Below are 12,075 nucleotides of genomic sequence, written 5' to 3' on the forward strand. Positions count from 1 at the left end.
TTGCGCTTGGTTGCTTCCTGTATTTTGTTTTTCTCTTTACGTTTTTATTTTGCTTTTGCTGATAAAAGAAGAAAGAGGTCCACATAAGCGAGAAGCGGCCGTTCACGCTGCGCCGACGGCTAAGTGGTCCACGTGTGGGGAAGTAGAAAGTGCGCGTGCCGGACTGCAATGCATGGCCCGCTAGGCGGCCAGCTCCAGCTAATTAATGCAATAATGCTCATCACCGCGCTAATCACACAAGGAATGCATGCGCCAGCTAATACGTATTATAAAATCATGACGTTATTTCGAGTAACAGTTTTTTTTTTTTTTTAAGCAGAAATCGCAAAGGCAAACAAACCCTAGCAGAGCTTCTCTCTCCTCGCAAAGGCAAAACAGTCTAATGGTCGTTATCGTTAGGCTAATACGTATTATAAAATCATGACGTTATTTCGAGTAACAGTTTTTTTTTTTTACTATTTTGTAAAGTTAGCGTAGAAAAATAATATTTTCAAATTTTGATAGAAAGTGATTTTTTTAATAATTTTTTTAAATAATGAAAAAAATATTGATCAGATAGAAATTATAATTTCGATCTAGAAAATAAAATAGTAAAAAAATTATTCAAACTAAAATCTAAGTTGGATTTGAGTACATTAGAGATTGGATCATTGAAAATTTTATTAAAACTAAATTAAAACATAAAAAATGATGCATTAAGGATTGAACAAGTTAATTTCTCTTATATCATTTAAATCAACAAATCAATTTTTTTTTTAATACAAATACATGTTTTCCAGACTACGGACAAAGAGAACCTCCACTAAATAAATTTGGCCTGCTCGAATATAACAAATTCGACTACAACTTGTAAAATAAAATGTTTGAATTCATAAGTGAATAAAGACAAATGGAGGAGTATAAGCACAGCATCATTTCCATAAATTTTGGGAAGAGCAAGTGTTTAAACATATGTTATAAGCCTCAAAAGCAGCCACTCTTGATCTCTAACTTACTTTTAGTGATGAAGGCCTTACTGCAATTTGAAGTAGTATTTTAGTATAATTTTTTCTAATTTAATAATTTTTAGTAGAATAAAATTGTTTTAGAAAGAAATAGGGAAGATGTCACAAACCAAACCGAAGTCTAAACAAAAGCATGAAATAGGAATTAGTTAATAGAATCAGACTAAAGAATAAAAAAGCATAGATCAAAGCAAGCTATTTTATATTTTTTAATATCAATCAAATTCATATTATTGTTTTGTCGACAAAATTAGCCATAGTACCTCCCATCAGCGTTGGCAATGTATTAACAATCAATTCACCACATATAAACTTATGATCTAGATAGCATATATTATAAATATGTAAATAAAAATTTATTTAGTTTAATTGAAAGAGCCAAAATTGAAAGACGAAATATGAGACCTAGTAAATTCTAAACAAAAGTTTATTTAGTTTAATGTGACACTTAGGCTACGTTTGAGACAGCTTTCTTACTGCTTCTTAATGCGGCTTTTTAGTACAAATATTTTAATTTTTGTACTAGAAAGCCACTTTAAGAAGCAAGAAGAATGCCGTCCCAAACAAAGCCTTAATCTCATGAATTCGGTCAGAAAAGATCAACAAATTAAAAGAATAATCAAATGTGTCTAATGAGATTTAAAATTTAAATATGCAGTAATTATCTTTGATTTTATAATAGTAATAGTAATATGTGAGGCCAACCCTTATATATATATATATATGTTGATGAGCCCAATAGACATTTTATACATATTTTATATTTTTCAAGTTAAAGTTGTGTTATTTGCTAAAAAAATATAAAAAATCTAACGAAGAAAGCTTTCCAATTGAAGAAGAAGCTTTTGGGAAATTACTTATTGTATCATCTGAAGAAGTTATGTTTTCCTCGGATAATTTTATCCCTTTATCTTTAGCATTTGAAATTGGACATTAATAGTATGAGGAGAGTTGGTGTGTAATTCATGTACAATAATTTATATTCATGCAAATTATTACAAATCAAGGGAAATTAAATAATTATATTAGGATTGGCAATACGATTTAGAAATAAAGTTGGACAAAATTAAGTGAGTATATCTTCATTAAATTTTAATTATTATTGTTCATACATAGATGCCTATGTTGATAACTTGCAGCGATATAAATAAATTCATGTAAAGAGCACGTAAAAAGAGGCGCATGCGGTGAAAGAAACACTTGACTAATAGAGGCATAATCCCATAGAGTAGTTGTTAGCAAAAGCCAAGGGGCAAACAACCACTCCCAATGTAGAGCTCGTTATGTACTAACTTTCCTTACAAGATCAAACCAACAATTTAACTAACTTTGGCGGGCTCCTCCGATATGCCTAGTTAGACCAATCTTTAATTTGGGTGGGGGACTCATCTAAACATAACCAGCTCTCAAGCAATAATTGTTTAGACTAAAAACTAAAGATTTACTAATTGTCGCAGCTTATTTATATTATATCACTACAGGAAAAATGGCTATTACCGGTGGTTCCAACCAGCGGTTCATGGACCACCGGTGTTACCGGCGGTTTAGCCGGCGGTTACACCGCCGTCTGTTAACGGCGGTCTGCCGGTGTTTTTTATACGTTAGACCGCCGGTATTAACGGCGGTCCAAAAACCGCCGGCAAACTGTCGGATTCTAATATTCATCGGCGGTTTAGCGGCGGCCTGGACCGCCGTTGATAAGTAATTTTGTACCGGCGGTTTGGACCGCCGGAAAACCGCCGGTTAGTGCCCTAAAACGACCAGGCCCGCAACTGATCACATTGCATTCTTTCTCGTTCTTTCTCTCTCGTTTCCCTCGCCTCCGCTCGCCTCTGCTCTTCCGACCGCGACCGACGAAGGTTCTCCGACCTCCGCAGACGAAACTTCTCCGACCGCCGACCCAGATCCGACCGGCACTCCGACGTCCGACCTCGCTGACCCAGTCCGATCCCAAACCGCCGTCCGACTTCAAGTTTTCAACCCTAGATTTCTATTTTAAGGTATATTTTATGTTTTTTCTTTGATTCCTTTTTCTTACTAGACATAAGCAAGTGTTAGAGTTATGTATTTACTTTCCTACACATTGATGTGGTTTGATACTAACTTAGAATGAATTCAACATAAATCTAAGTGTTAAATTTGGGTATTAAAATTAATATCGATGGCGTTCATTGATCTTATAAGTGATGGGACGTGTTTGCATTAATAGCGATGATTTATGGGAATTTTAGTAGGCATGTAATATTGATTAGGTTATTGTAGGGCATTAGACCATAGTTGGGTGATAACATTTGGAGGACTATAGATGGATAACAGTGGTTAGAGAACCATCATCAAGCAATAATGAAAAAAGTTTTATGGTTTGGTGATAGTGGTAAGAGGAAAAGTAGTCATGTGACATTGATGTGGTGATGAAGTTTGAAGGAACATAATTGGGCGATTATGATCTGATGATCGTAATTGGAATGCGATAGAAGTTGGAGAATTGTGATTAGTTGTAGGAGGTTAGAAAAATTGTATCCATGTGACAATGGTCTGAGGACCATACTGATGATTATGGTTCAAGGACTATAGTTAGGTGATGGTAGTTGGAAGACCATAATCAAGCAACAGTGGTATGGAGACCAAAGTTAGATGCCAATAATTCAAGGACAATTATCGGACGATGGTGGTACAAGAACCATATTCCAGAAACGGATGAGGTTGAAGGGATCATACTTGCGTGATGATAGTTTAAGGATCATAGTGGACCACTGGTGAAGGCTTACAGGAAAAATGGCTATTACCGGCGGTTCCAACCGGCGGTTCATGGACCGCCGGTGTTACCGGCGGTTTAGTTTTCTGTATTTAGGGGGGAATTATACGGGGAAAGCAATTTTTTTTGAAAAAACTAATCGTACGTTACGATGTGCTTTAGTATTGATGCCGAATTCCCCTGGAAAAGAAAATTTCAAAAAAATTCGAAAAAAAATTTTTAATTTGCTTCAAAACGGTTTATATTGTCCGCTTTTACTATATTTTTAAGAGACTCCTTTAAAAAAGAAATTGGAACTTAAAAAGAAGTAAGTAGAATAAAGGGTGATCTGATAATAAAAAAAAAAAAAATTACTGCCACAAAACACTAGAAAAAGGGTGTGAATAAAAAAGGAGTATTTTTGTCAGTATAACCAAAATTAGTGAGCCACTCCAAGTGGATTGGTTGTAAAGTATCTGGGAGGATAAAATGTATTTTTTGGCTTCTTCTTTATTTCCCTGCTGTTGGGGGGCCAAAAAAAAATAAAAAAAAGGAGAGTCACTTCTCATCTAAATAAGTAGGGCCAATATACACTGGAAAGGGGGATGAGGAGAGTACATTAGGGGAGTAGAGGGGGACATAAGGGGATTTCTTGTTGGGAATCGAAAAACCAACCTTATTAAAATTTTTTCATGATGTTATTGTTTTTTATTTGGGGTCTTTATTTTTATATTTTTTTTGCATATTTTTATATTTTTTTGCAAAAAAAGTTAAAAGAAAAAAAGAATTTTTGGTTTCATTTTGAAAAAAAAAAAAAAGTTATTTTGAAGAAAAAAAAAAAAACCAATATTTATGTTTAAACTCGTATAATTTTTAAATTCAGTTTTCTTTTAAATATACTTATAGAGGGGATTTTTAAAACCAATTTACACACAATTTTTTTGGGCGCCTTCCCTCTTGTTTTTTTAGCCCCTAGCAGACAGAAACAAAACCTTTTATTAGGTGCTTTAGTTTAAAAAACCTATTCGAACTTTTTTTTTTCAAAATTTTACAGCTCACTTCCCCACTCCCACCCCCCCACCACAAACTCATTTAGGGACCATTGTTGGGTTTTCCACTTCCAAAGTCCAAAAACCCAACTTAGGTAATTACTCTTTAAAATTTTTCAAAATTTTATTTAAATATTAAATTTATTAAACAAAAAAATTTAAAAAAACTTTTTAAAACAACATAGGGAAAATAAAAAAAAAATTTTAGGGAAAAAATTTTTTAAAAAATTTTAGGGGTTCTTTCTTTTTTTCAATCTTAAGGGGTTCCTTGGAATGTTTTCTGATCTTAAAAAAAAACAAAATATGTTTTTTCCGTTTGTCTAACAATTCCTTTTAAAATTAGTGGGTCCAAAAAATTTTTGCAGGGGTTTTAGATTTGCTTTTTTAAAATAAAGACTTAGAAGAAAGGGGTCCCCCCCAACTTACTTTTTTTTTGAAATAGGGTTTTTACTTAAAACCCAATTATTTCCCTTAAAGGAAGAATTTCTCGGAGGGCCCAAGTGCCGAGAGAGAAAAAAGTATAAAATTTTTGGGGGATCAACGGGGAACTTAGCCTTTAAAAAATTTTGGGCCCAAAATTGGGGCCCATTTAGGAGAAACTTTAATTTTAGGGTTTTTTTGGCTTTATGTTTTAAAAAATTCCAAACCCTTTAAAAAAAAAATGAAGGTTAAGCTTTAAAAATTAAACTTCCCCCAAAAAATTGCTTTAATTTTTAAAAAAAAAGATTTAAAGGAGGGGAGTTAATTCTTTTAAGGCAAAAATTTTTAGGACACCTTTTTTTATGGCAAAAAAAAAATTTGAGATAAGATTTAAATCCTTTAAAAATAAGGGAGTTTAAAATGAAAAAAAAAAAAAAAACAATTTAACTTTTAAAAAAAAGGTTTTCAAAGCTTTTCTTCTTTAGGGGGAAAAAAAAAAATGGCCCCAAAGCTAAGTCCTTGGAAAATTTCACCCTAAAAAAAAAAAAAAAAAAAGGTTTTTCCCTATTTTTAGGAAAGGGGAAATCTTACCCAAACTTTAAGGGATGGAAAAAAAAACTTTAAGGGTGTTTTAGGGTTAGATTCTTAAAAAAAAGAGGTTAAAGTCGGAAAAAAGGGGAATAATTAAAAAAAGTTGATTTTAAAATTTTACAAACCAGTTTAAAACTTTTACATTATTTAAGGGGAGGAATTCCTCTATAAAATAAACCATAGTAAGGATCCAAAATTTGAAAAAAAAACCCAGGTGCCATTTGGGGATGATTTAATTAATTCCTTGTGTAAAGACATGTTTTAGAATTATTGCCAAAGTTAGGAGTTTATTATATTGTTACTTACAACAATTGGAGATAAAACCCATTAAATTTTGTTTCAAATAAAAAAAATTTTATTTTTTTTTATTTTCCTTATTTGGTTTTTTCTTTTTCAAGAGCGGATTAGGGGGGAAAAATTTTTTGGAAAGTAAGAAAACTTTCTTCTAAGAAATATAAGTTCTAAAAAATACTTTACTTTTTTTTACCAAAATTTCATTTTAATGATTTTTACTTTTTTTTTTTACTAGGTTTGGGGCCTTTTTATTATTTTATTTATTTTATTTTTTTTTTTCCCAAAAAGGTTTAGGAAAAAAAACTTACTCCCCAAAATTTTTTTTTATAAAATTCCAATTAAATAGAGAGAAATTTTTGAAATTTTGAATTTATTAAAAAAAAAATTATAAAAAAAGCTCCACTAAAAATAAAAACTAATTTTCAAAATTTTCCCCCATTCCCCCCCAATTGATTGTTAAAAAATTTTTTTTTCTTTGTTTTATTTGTGCAATTTGGGAACTTTAATTTTTGAAAAAAATAATTTTTTCAAAAGACTTTGCTTCCGGAATAACACACAAAAAACTTTTTTATTATTATTTTTGGGGGCCATCTTTAATTGGAATTAAGTGGGCCAATGTGTTATTAAATTTTTCCTTCCATTTTCTTGGATTAACATTCAAAAAAACACTTATCCCAATTTTTTATGAGGGGAAAGAATGTTGTTCAAAAAGTATAATTGAGTATTAAAATCCTTCCCCTTAGTATGTATTCAATGGGGGACCATTTTGGCTTTAAGAAGGGGGCTAAAAATAGGGGGCCAAACTTTCTTATATATATTTAATATATATATTTATATAATAAAATTATTTGAAATTTTATTTAGTGATTGATAAAAAATATTTCATTGTAGGGCTAGGGTCAAAGTTTTTTGAGAAATGGGCCAAAAAGGCTAAACGTACTTAAAAAACCTTATCTTTCTTAAAATAAAAAAAGCCCTAAAAACATTACCCCAAATTTTACCCCAAAACTTTTTTAAAATCCAATTCAAATATATCCAAAAGTTTGGCCGAAGATAAAAAAGGATACATAATACTTTCAATTTTAAGGTTGTCTTCTTTTTTCTTATAAAAAGTCAGGGGGCATATTCCTTTCCCTATTATGCTCTGGGCTTAGTTTTGGCCCAAAATGGTTTCAAGGGGGCACCCAAAAAGCTTATTTATTTTTTTATTTGGAGATGATTTTGTGTATATCTTAGTCTGCACACACACAAAAGGGTTCCAATTGTCCTAATTTTGGGCTTTTAAAAAGCCCGCACGGGAATTCACAAAAAACGTTTTATGAGGAGCCATTAAAAAACTTTTTTTATAAGGAGGAGAAGGGAAAAAAACGGGAAGGAATATCATGAGGGGAAGAAAAAGGAACAAAATAAAAAAAGCCAAAACCGGCTAAAATTTGGAAAAAAAACTTTTCAAAAACCAAAAGAAAGGCCCAAAAATTTAAAAAAAGGCCCAAAAAAAAGATTTTCCATTATTCATTGGCACCAATTTTAATTTCATTTTAAATTTTTAACAAAAAGGCAGTTTAGGGGCAAAAAAAAAAAAAAAAAATTCATTTTTTCATTAATTTTCGGGCCCTTTTTCTCGCCAAAATGACGAGTACATGTTCACCATGCATTTTACTTTCCACCAAAAAATTTCATTTTTCCAAATAGCAAAAAAATAAAATTTTTACCGCCAAATTTCGGGTTCCGGCAAAAGCTGCTGGGTTTTAGTTTTTTATTCTCTTCCCTTCTCTCATTTTCAGCCAGGCCAAATTAAAAAAAAAAAATTTCCCTCTTAACCTCCAACCCGCACCGGCCACATTCGGCGGGACCCGGTATTCCCTTCCCTCCGGCCGTTTTTGGGCTTTCTTCCGGGTTTTAAAGCTTCGGGGAGCAAAATTCTTTTTCCCAGTCTTCAATTCCCAAATCCCAATTGGGGCTAGGAAGAAAAAGGCCGACGCGAAAGCTCAGTTATTTTCTTTTCCCCCCCCCAACCCCAAACCGGCGACTTCCTGGAGGGGGGAAATTCCCTTCTTCTTTTCTTTCTTCCTTTTCCTCCCTTTTTCCAGGATTCCCACAAACTCAGATCCAGAGCTCTCTTTGGAGAAGACCCTAAAATTTCCCGCAATTCCAGCTGAGCTGAGGTATTCCACGAATGGATGGCGTAGAAGTTGTTCCCGCCGTCCACCTTCCTCTGGATTTATCCTAAAGCAATTAGCAACAAAAATCCTTGCTTCATCTGAAAACCATGGGTCGGAATCGCCGCGCATCACCGGAAAAAAACCTATTCTACGGATTCCGCCTGCCGGAATCCGCAACGTCCGCCACGGAGTTGACCGGTAACCATCTCCTATCCACAGTGCAACCCAAACGCCCAAACGTCTGCCGGCGTCCCCTGTCTCCCTCTTGCCGCTTCCGGCGCATGTACATCCGGCGAACCTCGTATTTCCTCTCACTCAATATTCTACGCGCGCATTCCCAAATCGGCAATGATGCCCGGCATTCGATCCGATCGAAGACATCTCGGCTTCACGTCGCAGTGACGATGCCCGGAGGCGTGGAGCTAAGCGAGGCCATTGAGGGATCTCGAGAAGAATGATCGGGCGATGTTTCGTCGATGCTGCCGCGCATCGCTTGATTCATTCGAAAGGGAGCCGCCAAGCGGCGTACTCATGAAGAGGTTGTAGAAAAGGATTCCGCCGGGTCCAGGCAATATCAAGCCAAGCAGGAGACACCGAGGGGGAGTTTAGTGCAGGAGAGGGATACTCTCTTCACGCGTAGCAGAACGGAGCGGAGAGCTCAGCTGACTTGACAGCGAAGAGTTTCAGACGGTGCAGTCAAGCGGGCAGGGAGACGGTGGCCGTCGCCTCCGCGGCCATGGCGGGCCTCGGAGCCCATATCACTGCCGCCATTATTGGAAGAACGCTTGTTGGTTGGCTTTCAGATAAGCTAGTATTTTATAGATCGAATGTGAGTTATCTATATGGCACGAGAGAAGCTTATATAGAAATGGAGAAAGAGTTAGGGAAGATGAGAGTGTACTTCTTGCGCTTGTTGTCTTCCCTGTATTTGTTTTTTCCTTTACGTTTTTATTTTTGCTTTTGCAAAAAAAAGAAAGAGTCCACATAAGCGAGAAGCGGCCGTTCACGCTGCCCGACGGCTAAGTGTCCACGTGTGGGGAAGTAGAAATGGCCGTGCCGGACTGCAATGCATGGCCCGCTAGGCGGCCAGCTCCAGCTCAATAATGCAATAATGCTCATCACCGCTGAACTAATCACACAAGGAATGCATCGCCAGCTAAACGTATTATAAAATCATGACGTTATTTCGAGTAACAGTTTTTTTTTTTACTATTTTGGGTAAAGTTAGACGTAGAAAAATAATATTTCAAATTTTGATAAAAGGATTTTTTAATAATTTTTTAAATAAGGAAAAAAATATTGATCAGATAAGAAATTATAATTTCGATCTAGAAAATAAAATGTAAAAAAATTATTCAAACTAAAACTAAGTTGGATTTGAGTACATTAGAGATGGATCATGAAAAATTTATTAAAAACTAAATTTAAAAACATAAGAGGAATGATGCATTAAGAGGAACAAGTTTATTCTCTTATATCATTTAAATCAACAAATCAGTTTTTCTTTTAATACATTAATACATGTTTTCCAGGACTACGACAAGAGAACCTTCCACTAAAATAAATTTGCCTGTTCGAATAAACAAAAATTCGACTAACAACTTGTATAAAGTAAATGTTGATTCATAAGTGAATAAAGACAAATGGAGGAGTTATAAGCACAGCATCATTTCCATAAATTTGGGAAGAGCAAGTGTTTAAACATATGTTATAAGGCCTCAAAAGCCCACCACTCTTGATCTAACAACTACTTTTAGTGTGAAGGCCGTACTCAATTTGAAGTAGTATTTTAGTTATAATTTTCTAATTAATAATTTTTAGTAGAATAAATTGTTTAGAAAAATAGGAATGTCCACAAGACCAAACCGAAGTCTAAACAAAAGCATGAAATAGGAATTAAGTTATAAGAATCAGACTAAAGAATGAAAAAAGCGATTAGATCAAGCAAGCGATGTGTATATTTTTAAATATCAATTGCAAATTCATATTAATTGTTGTCGACAAAATGAGCCCATAGTACGCTCCCATCACGTTGCAATGTATTACAATCAATTTCAAACCACATTTAAACTTATGATCTAATAGCTATATATTATAAAGTAAATAAAAATTTATTTAGTTTAATGAAAGACCAAAATGAAGACGAAATGATTGAGACTAGTAAAAGTCTAAAACAAAACTTTATTTAGTTTAATTGTGACACTTAGCTACGTTTGGGACATCTTTCTACTGGCCTCTGTAATGCGGCTTTTAGTACAAATATTTTATTTTTTACTAAAAAGTCACTTTAAAAGCCAAAGAAGAATGCCGTCCCAAACAGTATAGTCTTAATCTCAATGAATTCGTCAAAAAGATCAACAAATAAAAGAATAATCAAATGTGTCTAATGATGATTTAAAATTTAAATATGCAGTAATTATCTTTGATTGTATAATATTAATGTAATATTGAGCCAACCCTAGGTATATATAGTTATATATATAATATAATTTATTAGCTATACACTTTTTTATATTTAATAATAATATAATATATATATATATATATATATATATATATATATATATATATATATAGTATATATGAGAGTGTAATGAGCCCCAATAGACATTTAATATACATATTTATATATTCAAGTAAGTTGTGTTATTTCTAAAAAAATATAAAAAATCTAACGAAAAAGCTCCAATTGAAGAAGGAACTTTGGGAAAATACTTAGTTGTATCAATCTGCAAGAAGTTTAAGTTTTCCCGATAATTTATCCTCTACTCTTTAGCATTGAAATTGTGATATAATAGAATAGGAGATTGATGTGTAATTTCCATGATCCTATTTATTCTATATCATGCCATAAATTATTCAACAATCAAGAATTAAAATTAATTATATTAGGATTGGCAATAGCGGATATTAGAGAGAGGGGGTTGGACAAAATTATAGTGTGTATAATACCTCATTAAATTAATTATTATTGTTCAACATTAGATGCCTATGTTTATACATCTATCTATATATATATATATATCTATATTTAAAGAGCACTAAAAAGACCGGATCGCATGCAAGGTGAATAAACAACCAATTGCCTAGGTAAATAGACAGCAATTTAAACCCATTAGAGTAGTGTTCAGCAAAAGCATATATGCAAACAACCATCTCCTATATATATCTGTCTATATCTATACTTTCCTTACAAGATCAACACCAAACAAGATTTAAACTAACTTTGCGGCCTTCCAAACCGATAGCCTAGTATATCTCTATATCTATATGTAGAATGGGACTCCAAACCAAACAAACAAGACCTATCACGCAAATAAATTTTTAGACAAAAACTAAAGATTTTACTAATTGTGGCAGCTTAATATAATATATAGTGAATGACTTTAATATGATTTCAAAAACTAGAAGATTAGCCCATGTGAAGGTGCTATCGCCACCTCTTATGAAGAGTTCTATATAGTTTTCGGTTGTTGTCCATAAAATTTTTTTAAATTTAAAAAAATGTCTTCAGCTTCCGTTACAACGTGGAGTATAATCAAGCCAAAGTTAATCCACAGTTATAGTGTGTACAAGAATTGGACCAAAGAACTTAATCTCGCAAAACTACTAAGTTTTACAAAGTTCCACTGATGCACTATCTTGCTTATCACCTATTGAAATGAAAAGAATTGTTCTTGAAAATTAAATTAGATTCATTATGTTGATTATTCATAGTAGATCACAAGTTTAACACAACTCTCTCAAGTGATTTTGATTTACAGATTACTATCTTTTACTAGAAGATTTGTATCATATCAATATTAGTGAATATTATTGGG

The sequence above is a fragment of the Dendrobium catenatum genome, unplaced genomic scaffold (assembly GCF_001605985.2).
Source record: "Dendrobium catenatum unplaced genomic scaffold, ASM160598v2 fragScaff_scaffold_1232, whole genome shotgun sequence".
NCBI lineage: Eukaryota > Viridiplantae > Streptophyta > Magnoliopsida > Asparagales > Orchidaceae > Dendrobium > Dendrobium catenatum.